The following is a 17,806-nucleotide window of genomic DNA, read 5'->3' on the forward strand; positions in this document are numbered from 1 at the left end:
TTTTAAATATAATGTATTTAATTGTAGGCTTATAAAATTTATTTATTTATTTATTTATTTATTTATTTATTTATTTATTTATTTTTTGAGACGGAGTCTCGCTGTGTCTCCCAGGCTGGAGTGCAGTGGCGTGATCTCGGCTCACTGCAAGCTCCGCCTCCCGGGTTCACGCCATTCTCCGGCCTCAGCCTCCCAAGTAGCTGAGACTACAGGCGCCCGCCACCACGCCCGGCTAGTTTTTTTTTTGTATTTTTAGTAGAGACGGGGTTTCACCATGTTAGCCAGGATAGTCTCGATCTCCTGACCTCGTGATCCACCTGCCTCGGCCTCCCAAAGTGCTGGGATTACAGGCTTGAGCCACCGCGCCCGGCCTAAAATTTATTTTTTAACAAAGACGTCAAAAAGTGTATTTAACACCCAGCTTGCAAAACGTCTGAAAATTTAACCATGCGCTCTAGCGAATCCAGCACTGTCCTCAGATGCGGTTTTTGACGGTGCTCATTTTACTTCGTCATGTTTGGGGCTTTTAGTGGTCGGGACACGCAAAGCCAGGAAGAGGAAAGAGGCCAACGGGAGAAGAAAGCCGGGCTCCAGTCCCTCACGCGGCCACCGGGGGGCGACAGACACAGGCCAATGAGCAGTTGGGGACCGGAGGTGCCCGGGCTCGGCCGCTAGGCCTCTTCTCCTCCCACAAGGAGGACTGACACGCTTTTCCTGATGTTTTGGGCATGGCCTGGCACAGGCGCGGCGGCAGGGGTCTGGGGTGCCGAGGGGCCGCGCCCTGCCCGAACTTAGGTCCCTGGTATTGACTACCAACGCTGTCCATCCGCAGTGCCCCAAGTGGCCCCGGACACCGCCCAGGCTCACTCTGGCGGCCGCCATAACCCCTGCCCGGCAGCCTCTGAGGCCGGAAGTTGGCTCGGCCGGTCTTCCGGGCATCCCTCGGGCAGTTAACCGCATTTCTGCTGGCTGGGTATCCGCGGCAAGTTGAGATCATTAGTTGGCTGAAGTTAATTAATCACCGGACAATTAGCTTATATTTTTCCTGATCCTAAGATCAGCTGGATTGGTGAGGAGGAACTAGAGACAACAGCTTCCTTCTGAGTCACCTTGAGGCAGCAGCCCCTGGGGAAATGCAGGGAAGGAGAGTACCCAGGCTTCCTGGAGGGGTTGGCCCCAGGGCATGCCCTGCTTGGGCGGAAAAGCTGGAGTTTAGATGAGGAAACCTGTATTCTCTAGACCTCCTGCCAACTCTTTGCCTGACCTTGGGCAAAACATTTAACTCTCTGCTGGGCCTTGGTTTCTTTAGCAAACACTGACGCCTGCCTCTCCGGCCCCCCCGCCCCACCCCCATCCCGTGCTTTTTAAATGCTTATTTATTATTATTATTTTTTGAGAGTCTCCCTCTGTCACCAAGGTTGGAGTGCCGTGGGGCAATCTCAGCTCCCTGCATTCCCCTTTCTTGTTGGCAGACAGTGCCCACCTCTTCAGGGAAATTTACTCCAGTGCTTCATCCTACCTGATTGGACACAGCCGACCACTGTGGTTGTGCACTCATTTTGTGCAACTGTTCTACCTGGGAAACCTACCCTTGTGTCTCCACATCACCAGGTCCCCCACAAACATAACCAGAACCCGCTCTGATTTTGGCAACTACAGTGTACTCATGGAACCCTGGGGAGCTGCAAGATCACTGGAGGTTTAGCCCTTGGTGTGGGCAGTCCCTAGTGGGGAGCATGACCCACCAAACACCTCCTGGGACAAAGAAAACATGAATGTGGTGCTAATCCCTGAAGGGTCAGCATCCGTGGCCAGGAATGGAAGTGAATTAGGGGTCATGTACTGCTCTCCCTGTCCACTGTTGCAGGTGCGACAGACTTTGCCTGCTGAGGGATGGCACAGGTACGCTTGGAGACAGAATTTCCAGCATGTTTTGTGGTGCTGCACTCAGGCCATTTCGGTGGTAGCTGCCAGAAGGAAATTTGTATGGATCTCAATTGCACTGTAGCAGGGAGCCAAAGGTCAGTGTCTGCATGAACGAAAGGTTATGATCCCTGTGTCAGGGTGTGAAAGGAAAGTGGACCACATCCCTGCCTTCCTAGGAAGATATGTTGATACAGTCCCCTTAATGCTCCCCCTGAGACCTCAGCATGTCCCCACATGAACTTTCCTCCAACCCCCATCAGGGCTGGTGCCTTCGCTCATGATTGGGCTGCCCATGGGAGAACCATACCATACTCTTAAGTGCAATTTACTGGACTGTAGACTCACTACAAGACCAAATAGGAAAAAAAAAAAAAAAAAAACCTGCTGGCAAAAGAACACAGTGGTAGTGTTTGAGATAAGTTCACTGAAACCTCCATACACATACCCCAAACCCTGCAGAATAGAGTGTGTAAGCTCATAATCCAATATTCCACTTCAACAAGCAGCGTGCAAGAAAGCCGCCACAAAGTAGCTATCCATACTATGGAATCCATACAGAGCCTTGGCCCCTGAAAACACCCAGAAATAAAGTCAAATAATTCTACACAACATACACCACAGTAATATTATGAAGGGAAAAACAGAATACAAATTTTAAATTTCCTCTAAATGATAGCAAATCACAAAATAAAGGGTGACAGCCACTTCATATTAGAAGGAATTAGTGCAAGAACTCCAGCAGCAGCCATACAAAAATATACAGTGTTTGACACCTTCAAATAATTTCACTAAGTCTCTACAAATGAATCCTAACCAAAATGAAAATTCTGAAATGATAAATAGTTTAAAATACAATAAGGAAGTTCTATGAAATCCAAGAGAGAGTTGAAGAATGACACAAAGAAGCCAGAAAACCAATTCAGGATTATAAGAGATGAGATAATTCTCTTTTAAAAATCCAGAAATTATGAAAAAAAAATACTAAATGAATTTCAAAATAGAGTTGAGATTTTTAATAATATTCTAGAATAAGTATAAGAAACAATTTCAGATATTGAACATTGGTCTTAAAATTTAGCCTAGTCAGACAAAATGAAGAAAATATAATTTTTTAAAATGAACAAATCCTCCAAGAAATATGGGATTATGCAAAACAAACAAATGTGTGACATATAGACATTCCTGTGAGAGAAGAAGAAAATGTAAGACAATTGAAAAACATATTTGAGGAATTAATTCAAGAAAGTTTCCCTGATCTTCTTAGAGAGATAGACTTCCAGAAATAGGAAACTCAGAGAACACCTGGCAGATACTATACAAGACAAACATCATCAAGCTATATAGTCATCAGATTATCCAAAATCAACACTAAACAAAAAATCTTAAAACCTTCTAGAGAGAAATGTAAAATCACCTATAAAGGAAATCTCATCAGACTTACAGTGGACTCAGCAGAAACTTTACAAACCAGAAGAGACTGGGGGCTTATTTTTAGCTTTCTTGAAGAAAAAAAAAAAATGACAACCAAGAATTTTATATCATGCTGAATTAAGTTTCATAAATGAAGGAGAAATAAACTCATTACCAGACAAAACAAATGCTAAGTGAATATGTCACTATTAAGTTGGTCTTACAGAATATGCGCAAAGAAGTTCTAAGCATGGAACCAAAATACCTGACATGATAAAAATACACATAAGTATTATACAAAGTTCATAGACCCTCTAAGGCAATTACACAATTGAGATTACAGCCACTAACTAACAACACTATGACAAGAATAAAAACTCACATTCAATATTAACCTTGAATATAAATAACCTAAATATTCCACTTAAAATATATAAATTGGCAAATTGTATAAAAAGCAAGATTCAGCCATGTGCTTTCTACAAGAGACCAATTTAATGTGTAAAAACACCCATAAACTCAAAGTAAACGGGTAAAAAGAGAAATATCATGCAAATGGAAAATGTAAAAGAACAGGAATTGCTATTATTATATGATATATATATACAACAGACTTTAATTCAACAACAGTGAAAAAAAGAATACAAAGAAGGGCATGATATAATAATAAAGATTTTAATTCAACAAGATTTATCTAACTCGAATGTATATACACCCAACCTCAGAGTATCCAGTTTTAGGAAACAAACACTACTAGACCTAAGGAAACAGATGGGTGGCCATACAATAATAGTGAGGGATTTCATCATCCCACTGACAGCACTAGACATATCATCAAGGCAGAAACAAATAAACTATGGGCATAAACTGCACTCTTGACTAAATCTAATACACATCTACAGAAAATGCCAACCAACAAACACAGAATATACATTTTTTCATCTGCATATGAAACAATCTCCAAAACTGACCATATGCTTGGCCCCCAAGGAAGTTTCAATACATTAAAAGAATCAAATTTATATCAAGTATCTTCTGGGACCTAAAGGTCATAAAGTAAAAAATCAAATCAAAGGTGAGCTCTTGAAACACACTAGTATGCAAAAACTAAACCACTTGCTCTTGAATGACTTTTGAGTAAAAAACAAAATTAAGACAGAATATGTTTTTTAAATGGAAACAAATAAAAACACAGCCATAGCATACCAAAAACACTGGGATACACCAAGAGCAGTTTTAAAAGGAGAATTTATGGCATTACATGCCTACATTCAAAAGACAGATTTTAAATTGACAACCTAACCTTGCACCCCAGGGAACTAGAAAAACAAGAACAAACCAAAACCAAAGCTACCAAAGGAAAATAAATAACAAAAATCAAAGCAAAACTAAATAAAATTGGGACTAAAAAATCATACAAAGGATCAACGAAATTAAAAGTTGCTTCTTTGAAAGAGTAAAAGTGCTTAATAGACTGCTAGCTACATTAACAAAGAAAGAGAGAGAGAAGATTGAAATAAGCACAACCAGAAATAATAAAGCTGACATTGCAATTAATACTACAGAAATACAAAAAATCCTCAGAGACTGTTATGAACACCTCTGTGCACACAATCTATACAACCTAGAGGAAATGCATCAACTCCTGGAAACATACAACCTTCCAAGGTTGAATCAAGAAGAAACAGAAATCCTGAACAGACCAACAATGAGTAATAAAATTTAATCAGCAATATAAAATATATAGTAACAAAAATAAGCCCAGAACAGATAGATTCACAGCTGAATTTTATCAGATGTACAAGGAACAGCTGGCACCAATCTTCCAAAGGCTATTCAAAAAAAATTGAGACGAGATTCCTCCCTAACTAATTCTATAAAACCAGTATTATCCTGATACCAAAGCCAAACAAAGACCCAAGAAAAAATAAACCTACAGGTAAATAGGCACAGGCAGGCACCACCATGCCCAGCCCCCATGATGACTTTACTTTTCTTCTTGAACCTGGTGAATTTCTGTATTAACATTTCTGATTTGAACCCTTCTGATATTCCTGAGATAAACTTTATGTGACCTTGGTATTCTGTTGGATTTTGGTTAGCTGATACTTCAAGATTTTTATAACACTGGGTTGCAATTTACTTGTGTTCCCATTTCTAGCTGTCTCAGAGCTTCATCAAATGGGCAGGAACACTTTCCCTTAACTTCTCCTTTTCTGGAACAACAGACATATCCTGTCCTGTGGATATGGTTCCCCACAGGTCTGGGATATGAGTGCTGTGAATACTGCTGTGCTGGGGCTTTGGGAAGTGTGTTTGCATGCGTGTGCGATGGGATACAGGTATGATTACTACTTTAATTTCTTTTCTTTTTTTTTTTTTTTTTGAGACGAAGTCTCACTCTGTTGCCCAGGCTGGAGTGCAATGGCGCGATCTCAACTCACTGCAGTCTCCACCTCCTGGGTTCAAGCAACTCTCCTGTCTCAGCCTCCAGAGTTTCTGGGATTACAGGCACCCACAACCATGCCCGAAATTTTGTATTTTTAGTAAAGATGGAGTTTAACCATTTGGCCAGGCTTGTCTTGAACTCCCAGTTACCAATTTTGTATGTGTCCTTTTGAAGGCTTTCTAAGTATGACCAATGTAGTAAAGTGAGTCACCTACCACTCTTTTTTTTTTTTTTTCCGGATGGGGTTTCACCTTGTTGCCCAGGCTACTCTTGAATTCTTGGGCTCCAGCAATCTACCCCCTTCAGCTTCCCAAAGTTCTGGGATTATAGGCATGAGCCACCATACCCAGCCCCACCACTCATTCTTGACCTATTCTCCTTTGCCTTTCTCTGTTGCAGAGTCCTGGAAGTTAAATGCTCTATTTCCTAGCCTCCCTTGCAGCTAGGAACAGTCATGTGACTCCATTTTGGCCAATGAGATACAAGAAACACTTGCTGAGTGGTACAATCAGAAAGTATTTGCTTTTCCAGTAACATGTAGGACCAATCACCTTTTTGTACTTCCCCTTTCTTCTTAATTTGAACATTGCATTGCCATCATGTTTGGAGATGAGTCAGCCATCTTGCAAATAGGAGGCAACAAGACTGAGGGAAATGCCATCCTGCTTCAGAGAGCAGAATGGAAAGAGAAGCCTAAGATGGCAATGGCACAGTTGGGCAGCTGAGTCAGGACTGGGGCCACTGCCTCTGGGTCTCAAGGGAGAAAAATAAACCCCTGTTTGTTGGCCTCATGTTAGGTTGAATTTTTTTTACTTAAAGCCAAAACATTTCTGACATACAAAACCAGACACACGAGTGCATGCCACACATACATCACAAGTGATCACATACTGTCCCATTAGCACCTTGATTTTTCCACTGAACCGTCAGTCTTGCGGATCATCCTTTATCAGTGCCTGGCAAATTGTCTTGTTCTTGTTTTCTTGGGTTTTGTTTTTGCTTTGTTTTGTTTTGTTTTGTTTTAAAGACAAGATCTCACTCTGTTGCCCAAGCTGGAGTGCATTGGCACAATCATAGCTCACTACCGCCTGGATCTTCTGGGCTTAGCAATCCTCCAGCCTCAGCCCCCCAAGTAGCTGGTACTAAAGGCATGTGCCACCATGCCTGGCTAATTTTCACATGTTCTGTTAGAGACTGGGTCTTGCTTTGTTGCCCAGGCTGGTCTTGAACTCCTGGACTCGAGAGGTCCCCCTGCCTAGGCCTCCCAAACTGCTGACACTACAGGCATGAGTCACTCCACCAGCCTTGTTTTTGTTAATGGCAGTATACCCCCACTCTGGATGTGTAATATGATTTATTTAACCAGCCTCATCGACCTTTTGAGTTGTTTCCAAACTTTTGCTATTGAGGTAGAAAACAGAACTCAACTCTGGAGGTAGGGCTCAGACACTGGACCAAATTGAGGACTAGCTAAAACAGGTCCAGGGCAGAGGCACCTCCCCATAAGACACACCCACCAGTGTGCCATGTCAGTTTACCATTACCATGGCAACACCTAGAAGTTATGGCATCTTTCCATGGCAATGACCTGGTAACCCAGAAGTTACCACCCTCATCCTAGAAATGTCTGCATAAACTACCCCTTAATTTGCATGTAATTAAAAGGGGGTATAAATCTGAGTGCAGAGCTGCCTCTGAGCACTGCTCTGGATGTACTACCTGTGGGTGGCCCTGCTCCACAAGGGACAGTTGCTCTGCTGCTGCCATGCATGGCTGCTCCGCTGTGCATAGCAGCTTGCCTCTGAATTCTTCCCTAGGTGAAACCAGGAACCCTCCTCGGCTAAGCCCCAATTTGGGGGCTTGCCTGCCCTGCACCACTGTTACAGACAATGCTACAGTGAATAACCTTGCACGTACCTCATTTCATACACATGAGAACATATCCATAGGATAAATTCCCAGCAGTGAAGATTGTTGTCTTATGATGCTCAGCCACTGGGTCTGAGAACAGGATATGCCTTTCATTCACTCAAGTCTCCTTTCATGTCCCTCAGTGGATTTAAAGTGTTATTCCTTTTGATTGTACATGTTTCTTTTTAGGTTTATTCCTAGGTTTTAATTTTTTTTGGTGCTGTGGTAAATGGGATATTTTTTCTCATCAATATTCCTGCTAGCAAGTCATTTTTTATATAGATGAAGGCTAATTATCATGTTACTTTAGTCCCAGTCACAAAACTTTTTTTTTTTTTTCCAGAGGGAGTCTTGCTCTGTCGTCCAAGCTGGAGTGCAGTGGCCAATCTCGGCTCACTGCAAGCTCTGTCTCCCGGGTTCATGCCATTCTCCTGCCTCAGCCTCCCCAGTAGCTGGGACTACAGGCACCCACCACCACGCCCGGCTAATTTTTTTGTATTTTTATTAGAGATGGGGTTTCACTGTGTTAGCCAGGATGGTCTCAATCTCCTGACCTCATGATCCGCCTGCCTCGGCCTCCCAAAGTGCTGGGATTACAGGCATGAGCCACCGTACCTGGCCTCTGGCCACAAAACTTAAATATTGTTTGTAATAGAAATTAAATTGATCATCTTGGATTTTCCAGGGACTTGATCATGTCATCTGCAAAAAGTGATATTCTATTTCCTCCTTTGCATTTTTTAAACTTAATTTCTTTCTCTCTTCTAATTGCAAAAAAATTAAATAACAGTGATGATAGAAGACAGCTTCCTGAGTTTTCACCTTGACAGAGATGCTTCTAGTATCTTCCCCATTTGACAAAGGGGTAGCTTTGAGGCTGACATAAATGTATGGCAGCACGTTGAGAAGTATTATTGAGAATGCAAGTTGATTCTGGCCATGACAAGTAATGGGATTTATACTTAGCCTCCTGCCATAAACAATGATAAAGATGGGCCAAATGTACAAGGCAATTATGTACAGGAATTGGATAACTGGCAAGACTGCAATAACCTGAGAGAAGGGAAATACCTGAAGTGAGTCCAAGTTTGCCCTGTCTTTTTACTTTGGGTTTTCCTACCAAGATATGAGAGGTAAAGCCGCAGCAGAGATCATCAGCCAGAGATCACTGGCTGGGAAAGCAGAGATCAGCGTTTGGGCGCTGAGGTGGCTACAACTGGTAGAGCAGGGCACTGAAGGGGAGCGTGCTACGTAGAATGAGGGTTCAGAGGCTGCATGTGGGTCCCTCGGATCCCTGGGTGAGTCCAGGCTGTACATGTGCAAGGTGATCCTTCACAAGGCCTAGCGGGAAGCTGCTGCTGTGGGGCTGAGAGCTGACAGACAAGCCCAGCAGTGTGCAGTGCGAGGTGACATTGCAGTTCTTGCCCAGCTAGGGTGGAGAAACCTCACTGAGCCCCTCAGGCAATCAGTTGAGAAATCAGAAAGGATGTGGCTTAAGAATAAGAATCACAGTCCAGAATAAGGGCCAAAGCATAGCACTAAGAACAAAACCCAAACAGATTCACCCTTACAAAGCATAAAACCAAGCCTGGAGTGACATCAGGGAAATGATGGAATTGGAGGCTGTGGACTCTCCTTTTCAAAACCATGAAGACATCAACTCAACAATTCATGAAAATTCCCTTTGCAAGAAATCCAGAAACTAGTTGAGAGTCTCCTGCATTCCAGGTGAGCATGAATCTACTCATATTGAAACCGGTAGGGAATTTAAGACACCCTCTTAGCATGATCCCTACGCCCAGCACAGTGCCGTATGACTGCGAGGAAATCCCCTAGCTCCCAACTTACCATGGAGTGAGAGAGAAATGAGCTGTGTATTCAATACCTCAACTTTTCTGAGGGCTACCCAGGGGGCTGACTTCTGTCTAGCCTGTCTCAGAATGTGGAAGGGACCTGAAATAACCCCAGTGCCTCAGGGCCATGAGAAGAGACATGGTGGCATGATCTAGAGTGCAACTTGTCACCACAGCCCAACTCAACACAGACTGAATAGGAAAAAAAAACATAGCACACCTTAAATTCAAGCTTCTCCCTAGGGAAGAAAACAGTTGAACAGAACACCCAACAATCCAATTTTCTGGAGTCTACCTGAAGAACTTCTTTCAGTCACGTGTCTAAAGTGCTGACAGGACTTGGCATACTCTAGACACCTGAGGGCTGAAGAAAACAAAGAAGGTGGGTTGGATCAGCAGGAAGTTTAGAGAGGCCCCCAGAATCTTTGGCTTGGCTGATTGGTGAGGGTCTTCTCCTATACCTGGCCAGTTCATGAAAACTTGACAGAGGCCTGCTTTGTTTAATGTTCAGACACCAACACAGAAAGGCAAGGAAAATGAAGAAACAGGGAACAATGTTTCAAACAAAGGAATAAGATAAATCTCTGGAAACTGACTCTAGTGATAGGGAGTTATATGATTTATTGGACAGAGAATTTTAAATAACTGTCATAAAATTGCTCACTGAAGACAGGAAAACAATGTAAAAACAATGGGAGAATTTCAACAGAGAGACAGAAAATACTAAAAAGTACCAAACAGAAATCATGGAACTGAAGAATATGATAACTGTACTGAAAAATTCACAAGAGGAGCTGAACAGCAGACTGGATCCATCGGAAAAAAGGATCAGTGAACTCAAAGAAAGGTCACTGGAAATTAATCATAGGAGCAAACAGCAAAAAGAAAAAAAGAGTAAAGAAAGTAGAAGGGACTTATGGGACACCATCAAGCAGACCAATAGATGCATTAAGGGAGTCCCAGAAAGATAAAGGAAAGAACCATTATATTCAAAGAAATAATGGTTGAAAACTCCTAAGATCTGGGGAAGAAAATGGACATCCAGATTCAAGAAGGCCAAAATGTTCCAAATAAGATGAACTCAAAGAAATTTATAGCAAGGCTACATTAAAATCAAGTTGCCAGAGACAAACAGAGAATTAGAAAGCAGCAGGGAAAAGTGACTTATCACATTTAAGAGAATCTCCATAAGAAATAAACTAATTTTTCAGAAATCTTGCAAACCAAAGGGAATGGGATGACATACACAAAGTGCTAACATTTTAAAAACTACCAAGCAAGAATATTGTACCTGGGGAAAAAATTCTTTCAAAAATGAAGCTGAGAGACATACTTTCCAGACAAACAAAAGCTGACACTGTTCTTCACTATTAACTTGCCTTATAAGAAATAATGAAGGGAGTTATTTCACTGGAAATGAAAGGACAATAAACAGCAACATGATAACATAAGAAAACATAAACTGTTTTTATTTTTTATTTTTTATTTTTTTGAGATGGAGTTTCGCTCTTGTTGCCCACGCTAGAGTACAATGACACCATCTCAGCTCACTACAACCTCCGCCTCCCAGGTTCAAGCAATTCTCCTGCCTCAGCTTCCCAAGTAGCTGGGATTACAGGCACGCACCACCACACCCAGCTAATTTTTGTATTTTTAGTAGAGACAGAGTTTCACCATGTTGGCCAGGCTGGTCTCGAACTTCTGACCTCAGGTAATCTGCCCTTCTCGGGCTCCCAAAGTGCTGGGATTACAGACGTGAGCCACCGTGCCCAGCCACATAAAACTCTTTGACAAGGGTAAATATATAGACAAATACAGAATGCTGTATTACTGTCATGGTGGTGGGTAAATCACTTTAGTTCTAACATAAAAGTTAAATTACAGAATTATTGAAGATAACTACAACTAAAAATATTTTAATGGGTGCACAATATAAGTGGATGTTAATTGTGACATCAGTAACATAAAGTAGGAGGAATGGTAAAAGTGTAGAATTTGCTTATGTGATTGAAGTTATCAGCTTAAAACACACTATTTTAATTATAAGGTATTTTATATAAGCCCTATGGTAAACACAAAGAAAATACCTATAGAAGTTACACAGAAGAAAAGGAGAAAGGAATCAAAGCATAGCAACACAAAAATATCAATGAAACCCAAAAAAGAAAACACGAGAAGAGGGATGAAGCAGAGGAAAACAGGAAAGGAAGACAGAAACAAAAACAGGAAGACAAATCTACCTGATTCCACTTATATGAGATATCTGGAATAGTCAAACTCATAAAGTTAGGGAATAGAATGTTGTTTGCCTGCCAGGAGCTGGGAGGAGGGGGAAATGGGGAGTTTCTAGTCAATGGGCATAAAGTCTCAATTATTCAAGATGAATAAGTTCTAGAGATCTCCTATACAACATCGCCCCATAGTTAACAATACTGTAGTGTACTATACTTAAGAATTTGTACAGAGGGTAGATCCCAAGTTAAGTGTTCTTATCACATGAAAATAAAAACTTTAGATAAGGAAAACTGAGGACATCTACAAGCATATTCATTGCAGAAAACTGAAGACTCAGAGAAGGCTAAAATCATTATCTCAACAAACCAGGGATAACTTTACCATGATCGTAAAATATTTCCTTCTAGTCCTTTCTATGCTTATATAGCCATTGTCAAATTTTTACAAATAAGGGATGGTGTCAGATACATTATTTTATAATGTATGCTTTTACTCAATTTACAATTAAGAATAAACATTTTTCTTTTTGAGACAGGGTCTCACTCTGTTGCCCAGGCTGAAGTACAGTGATAAAATCATGGTTCACTTGAACCTCCTAGGTTCAAGCAATCCTCCCACCTCAGCCTCTCAAGTAGCTGGGATTACAGACATGTGACACCATGCCCAGCTAATTTATTTTAATTTTTTACTTTTTTTTTTTTTTTTTTTTTAAAGACAAGGTCTCACTATGTTGCAGAAGCTGGTCTCCGATTTCTGGGCTCAAGCAATCCTCTCGCCTTGGCCTCCCAAAGTGTTGGGATTACAGGCAGGAGACATATGAATGTTTTAATAACATTATTTTATATTATCAAAACACAAGCAGCCAGGTGCGGTGGTGGGTACTTGTAGTTCCAGCTCTCCAGGAGGCTGAGGTGGGAGGATCACTTGAGCCCAGGAGTTTGAGGCTGCAGTGAGCCATGATCACGTCACTGCACTCAAGCCTGGGCAACAGAGTGAGACTCTGTCTCAAAACAAAATAAAAATAAATTTTAAAATAAGCAGAAGTCAAGCCTGATATGTTCAAGATGATCTGCCAGTAGAATAGAAATAAATAGAAGCAGATCTCCAGGTGAACAGATGTTGGAATTAGCAGACCTTAACTTTAAAAGACCTATTGTAAATAGGTCCAAAGATTAAAGGAGCAAATGAGTGACATGAATGGACAAACATGAAATCTCCATAGTGAAATGGAAACTAGAAGGCCAGGCATGCTGGCTCAACTGTAATCCCCCTGCTTTGGGAAGCTGAGGTGGGAGGATTGCCTTAGGCCAAAAGTTCAAGACCAGCCTGGGCAATATAGCAAGACCCCATCTGCACACACACACACACACACACACACACACACACACACACACACACACAGTTAGGCCAGGTGGCACACTCCTGTAGTCTTAGCTACTTGGGAGACTGAAGCAGGACTATGACTTGAACCCAGGAGTTCGAGGCTGCAGTGCACTATGATCAGCACTGCACTCCAGCCCGGGTGACAGAGCAAGACCCTGTCTCTAGAAAAGAGAAAGAGAGAAGGGTCAGGCATGGTGGCTAATGCCTATAATGCTACAGCATTATCAAGGTGATAAAGAAATCGTGGTAGAGCCCTATCATGAAATACTATGCGGCAAAACCAAAAATGAATGATTGATGTATGCCACAACATGAATGAACCTCAAAAACTTTAGATGGAATAAAAAATGCCAAACACAAAAACATGTGTACTTAATATTTCTATTCAAATGAAGAATAAATGAATTCTTCATTTGAATATAATCATGAATTCACAGGCAAAATGAATCTATGTTGAGTGAAATCAGAAGAGTGATTAGTTATGGGGTTAGGAATAATCTTCAAGAGGCAAAGTAACTTTTTGGGGTGATGGAAATGGCTTATACTTTGATTGAGGCTATTGTCTGCAATGGCGCATACATTTCTCAAATCTCATTGAATTGTACACTTAAGATCTGTATATTGGAATACCTCCTCCACTAAAAGGAATTAGGGATCCTTGAAGGAATGGCTAGTAACTAGATTGGTTCAGGGAACATATAAGGGGAGCCCTGGAACACCATGTTTATCAGAGAGTAAGTTGTGCTTCAAGAATGAAGGGGCCTGTGTGGTGGTGCACACCTGTAGTCCCAGATGCTTGGGAGGCTGAGGTGGGAGGATCCCTTAAGCCCAGGACTTCGCAACCAGCCTGGGCAACATAGCAAGACCCTGGTTCTACAAACAGTTTTTGTAAAAATTAGCTGGGACTCGCTGGGTGCAGTGGCTCATGCCTATAATTCTAGCACTTTGGGAGGCCGAGGCAGGCAGATTGCTTGAGCTCAGGAGTTCAAGACCAGCTTCGGCAACATGGTGAAACCCGTCTCTACTAAAATATAAAAAATTAGCCAGACATGGTAGTGCACACCTGTAGTCCTAGCTACCCGGGAGGCTGAGGCAGGAGAATTACTTGAACCCAGGAGGCGGAGGTTACAGTGAACCGAGATCACGCCATTGCACTCCAGCCTGGGTGACAGAGCCAGACTCTGTCTAAAAACAACAACAACAACAAAACAGAGAAAAATTAGCCAGGACTGGTAGTGAGCACCTATAGTCCCAGTTACCTGGGAGGCTGAGGTGGGAGGATCCCTTGAACCCAGGAGGTGGAGCTGCAGTGAGCTGTGATCATGCCACCATATACCAGCCTGGGTGACTGAGCAAGACTCTGTCTCAAACAAACAGACAAAAAAAACAAATGAAGGGGGTATGTCAAAAAGACATAGGAGCTAGCTTAAGTGGTCAAATCTGGGATGATTTGAGCTATAAAATAAATACTGAAAGTTACAATTAGAATGCATTGAATAAATAAGAATTCATGAATCCACACTGATATGTATTAATTACATGACGTATGAGGACTAGGATATTTGCATAGTCTCCATATACCTTCTCACAAAATGTTTAGTAACTACAGAGGGAGAGAGAGCAGCTTCACATTCTGAGAACTGATCAAGGTGCAGATCGTCTGTAACAGGGCAAAGTGAAATGTGTGTTCACCTGATGGGGTGCCCTGGGAACACAGCCTGTCTTCTGAGATGTTCGTAACAACAATGTACATCCTGAATCTAAAAATGAGGAAATCTCAGGCAGATCCAGACTGAGGAACATCCTACAAAATAACCGGCATGTGATTTTTCCAATGTGTCCAGGACATAAAAGTCAAGGAAATACTGAAGAACGAATCCAAACGGAAGGAGATTGGAGAGATGGGGCAACTGAATGCAGTGTGGAGTTCCAGATGGGATCGTGTGAGGAAAGTGATGAAATCTGCAGGGAGTTTGACAACTAGAAGGCACTGCTTCATCAGTGTCAGTTTCCTGACTTTGTTTGGTGGTTTTTTTGTTTGTTTGTTTGTTTGTTTGTTTTTGAGACAGAGTCTCGCTCTGTTGCCCAGGCTGGTGTGCAGTGGTGCGATCTCGGCTCACTGCACCCCCCATCTCCCGGGTTCAAGCGATTCTTCTGCCTCAGCCTCCCGAGTAGCTGGAACTATAGGCGCCCGCCACCGCACCCGGCTAATTTTTGTATTTTTTGTAGAGACGAGGTTTCACCGTGTTCGCCAGGATGGTCTCGATCTCCTGACCTCGTAATCGGCCTCCCCTCAGCCTCCCAAAGTGCTGGGATTACAGGCGGGAGCCACCATGCCCAGCCAGTTTCCTGACTTTGAGAGTTGGATTTTCATTATTTGAGAGAATAGTCTTGCTATGGGAACCACACACTGAAGCACTTGAGGGTGATGGGGCATCGGGTCAGCAACTTACTCTCAAATGGTTCCAGAAAATAAGTTGAAAGTTTTCTGTAGGTTTAAGATTGTTTTAAAAATCTGTCCATTTGACTGTATGTAAATTTCCTCAACAAAATAAAATATGTTAAATTTTATAAAATGCCTCTTCAAGTATCTAAGGAGAGGTTAATAACTTGTGCCTTCTGATTTGTTAATATGGTGAATTGTATTAAAATATTCTCCATTAATGAGCCATCCTGGTTGGGCACAGTGGTTCATGCCTGTTATCCTGGCATTTTGGGAGGCTGAAGCAGGCGGAACACTTGAGGTCAGGAGACGGAGACCAACCTGGCCAACATGGTGAAACCTCGTCTCTACTAAAAATACAAAAATTAGCCAGGCATGATGGCATACACCTGTAATCCCAGCTACTGGCAGGAGGCTGTGACAGGAGAATCGCTTGAACCCGGGAGGCAGAGGTTGCAGTGAGCCGAGATCTCACCATTACACTCCAGCCTGGGGCGATAAAGCGAGACTCCGCCTCAAAAAAAAAAAAAAAAGAAAAAAAAAAAAAGAGCCACCCTTACATTCCATGATTCCATGGTAGACGTCACGCGGTTTCAGAGTATGGTTGGGTGGGTTTTTTTTTTTTCAGTGCATGTTGTTTTTTTCTGTCACCCCAATTGGAGTGCAGTGATGTGATCATAGCTCACTGTAAAGTCAAATTCCTAGGCTTAAGCGATCCCCCTGGCTCAGCCTCCCGAGTAGCTAGGACTACAGGTGTGCACTACCACAGCCAGGCAATTTTTCAAACATTGTAGAGCCAGGATCTTGTTACATTTCCCAGGCTGGTCTCAAAGTCCTGGCCTCAAGCAATCCTCCCGCCTTGACCTCCCAACACAGGGAGATTACAGGCGAAAGCCATTGTGCCTGGCCCCTGCAAGCTCCGCCTCCTGGGTTCAGGCCATTCTCCCCCTCAGCCTCCCCAGTAGCTGGGACTACAGGCACGCATGCCGCCACACCCAGCTAAGTTTTTGTATTTTTCTTTTTTTTTTTTTTTTTTTTTGAGACGGAGTCTCGCTCTGCCGCCCAGGCTGGAGTGCAATGGCCGGATCTCGGCTCACTGCAAGCTCCGCCTCCCAGGTTCAAGCCATTCTCCTGCCTCAGCCTCCCCAGTAGCTGGGACTACAGGCGCCCGCCACCGCGCCCGGCTAGTTTTTTTGTATTTTTTAGTAGAGACGGGGTTTCACTGTGTTAGCCAGGATGGTCTCGATCTCCTGACCTCGTGATTTCACCATGTTAGCCAGGATGGTCTTGACCTCCTGACCTCGTGATCCACCCGCCCTGGGCCTCCCAAAGTGCTGGGATTACAGGCGTGAGCCACCGCGCCCGGCCCAGAGTGTGATTTTTTAAAATGTGCTGCTTGATCCTATTTACCAATATCTTATTTAATATTTTTGCATTGTCGTTATTGCAAATGACAATAACGTTGCAATGATTGTCATTACAGCCTATAATTTTACGTTATTGTGCTACATTTTGGAGTTTTGTTATCACTATTATTTTTAAAATATGTTATTTTTATTGACAGATTTTTTTCTTTTTTTTTTTTTAAGACAGGATCTAGGCCGGGTGTGGTGGCTCACGCCTGTAATCCTAGCACTCTGGTAGGCCAAGGCAGGTGGATTGCCTGAGCTCAGGAGTTCGAGAACAGCCTGGGCAACACGGTGAAACCCTGTCTCTACTAAAATACAAAAGAAATTAGCCGGGCATGGCAGTGTGCACCTGTAGTCCCAGCTACTTGGAAAAGTGAGGCAGGAGGATTACTTGTACCCAGGAGGCAGAGGTTGCAGTGAGCCGAGATTGTGCCACTGCATTCCAGCCTGGGCAACAGAGTGAGTTGTTTCAAAAACAATTTTTTTTAACATTTAAAAAAATTAAAAATGGGGTTGAGCCCGGTGGCTCATGCCTGTAATCCCAGCACTTTGGGAAGCCGAGACGGGCGGATCACGAGGTCAGGAGATCGAGACCATCCTGACTAACACGGTGAAACCCTGTCTCTACTAAAAATACAAAAATTAGCCAGGCGCGGTGGCCGGCGCCTATAGTCCCAGCTACACGGGAGGCTGAGGCAGGAGAATGGCATGAACGCGGGAGGCGGACCTTGCAGTGAGTGGAGATCGGGCCATTGCACTCCAGCCTGGGTGACAGAGCAAGACTCCG

General features: G+C 42.9%; 1 long non-coding RNA gene across 1 annotated transcript; it reads left to right on the plus strand.

Annotated features, from left to right (window-relative positions):
- Window positions 1-614: 614 nt before the first annotated feature.
- Window positions 615-15,215, plus strand: LOC139358579 (uncharacterized). Its single transcript, XR_011613767.1, has 3 exons — window positions 615-1,069; window positions 1,868-2,021; window positions 15,012-15,215. It is a non-coding gene; the product is annotated as an uncharacterized lncRNA (long non-coding RNA).
- The last annotated feature ends 2,591 nt before the right edge of the window (window positions 15,216-17,806 follow it).

This window comes from Macaca nemestrina, chromosome 15 (genome assembly GCF_043159975.1).
Source record: "Macaca nemestrina isolate mMacNem1 chromosome 15, mMacNem.hap1, whole genome shotgun sequence".
Lineage (NCBI taxonomy): Eukaryota > Metazoa > Chordata > Mammalia > Primates > Cercopithecidae > Macaca > Macaca nemestrina.